General features: G+C 44.8%; 1 non-coding gene across 1 annotated transcript; it reads right to left on the reverse strand.

Moving 5' to 3' along the window:
• Nucleotides 1–366: 366 nt before the first annotated feature.
• LOC137310077 (U1 spliceosomal RNA) lies at nucleotides 367–529 on the reverse strand. The gene has a single exon (XR_010960047.1). It is a non-coding gene; the product is annotated as a U1 spliceosomal RNA (small nuclear RNA).
• Nucleotides 530–1,412: the final 883 nt, after the last annotated feature.

Consider the following 1,412-nt stretch of genomic DNA (forward strand, 5'->3'; position numbering starts at 1 on the left):
GTGGCTGCATCTCAGCGCCCAGTCCTGGAAATGCTTTAATATCTAAGGGTTACTAGGTATTTTACAGAAAAGATCGACGAACACCACTGTTAATCGGCCAGCAAGTCCTTCGAGGTGATAGCTCAGATTGTAAACAATTTTACAACACCAAGTTATAGTCCAACAAATTTATTTTAAATTCCACAAGCTTTCGGAGGCTTCACCTCATCGTTCGATTATAACTTGGTGTTGTAAAATTGTTTACAATTGTTAACCCCAGTCCATCACCGGCATCTCCACATCATAGCTCAGATAGGCAGTGATTCGAAGTTGCCATTAAAGTCACCGCTCTGGGAGCACACATTATTTCTGTCTTTAGTCATGAACCAGGGGAGAGCGCGAACGCAGTCCCCACTACCACAAATTTTGCAGTCGAGTATCCCGCATTTGGGAACATCGCAGGCGTCAGCACACCCTGAGTGCAATAGGTTAGCTTCATCCTGGGAAAACCTACTTCCTAATCAAGGTCTCTCCCCTGCCAGGTAAGTATGCTCGAATAGTGTTGCAAATTCCCATCCAACGGCAGTCAATACTCTTTCACATTAGCGCAAGTAAGAATTTTAAACGTTCATTTTCCATTTTGATAAGTAATGTTTACTGGAGATGTAAGAATCATTGTTTTTCCATCATTTCTTTGGTTAAGTATGATAGCTTTTGAAGATTCAACTGCATTCGCTGCCTCATTTGCATATCACCCATAAAAGGAAAGAACGCCCCCCCATTCGCCGGATTGAACGGATCATTCCTGAATGGTTCTGCCGATTTGCAGCTCATCTCTTGTTTCTTTACTTTTCCCACCACCGCCCTCTCACTGTTTAAAATATAAGGTGCACTCACAGTTTAAAATGCACGGTGCACTCACAGTTTAAAATACAAGGTGCTCTCACTGTTTAAAATGCACGGTGCCATCACTGTTTAAAATGCACGGTGCTCTCACTGTTTAAAATACAAGGTGCTCTCACAGTTTTAAATGCACGGTGTTCTCACTGTTTAAAATACACGGTGCACTCACAGTTTAAAATACACGGTGCACTCACAGTTTAAAATACAAGGTGCACTCACAGTTTAAAATACAAGGTGGTCTCACAGTTTAAAATACATGGTGCTCTCACTGTTTAAAATACAAGGTGCTCTCTCCCCCTCTCTCTCCCTCTCCCCTCACTCTCTCTCACTCTCCCTCCCTCCCACTCTCCCTCTCTCTCTCCCTCCCTCTCCCTCTCATTCTCTCTCTCTCTCCCTCTCTCTACCCCTCTCCCTCTCCCTCTCTCACACTCCCCCAGTTGCACAGAATCTCTCCCGATTCCAAGTCTGCAGCTTGTTTCTCCCCGACCTTTCCTCTGAATGCCTCTAACCGGTGCCGCACTGCCTGTCTG

The sequence above is a fragment of the Heptranchias perlo genome, unplaced genomic scaffold (genome assembly GCF_035084215.1).
Source record: "Heptranchias perlo isolate sHepPer1 unplaced genomic scaffold, sHepPer1.hap1 HAP1_SCAFFOLD_214, whole genome shotgun sequence".
In the NCBI taxonomy this organism is placed as follows: domain Eukaryota; kingdom Metazoa; phylum Chordata; class Chondrichthyes; order Hexanchiformes; family Hexanchidae; genus Heptranchias; species Heptranchias perlo.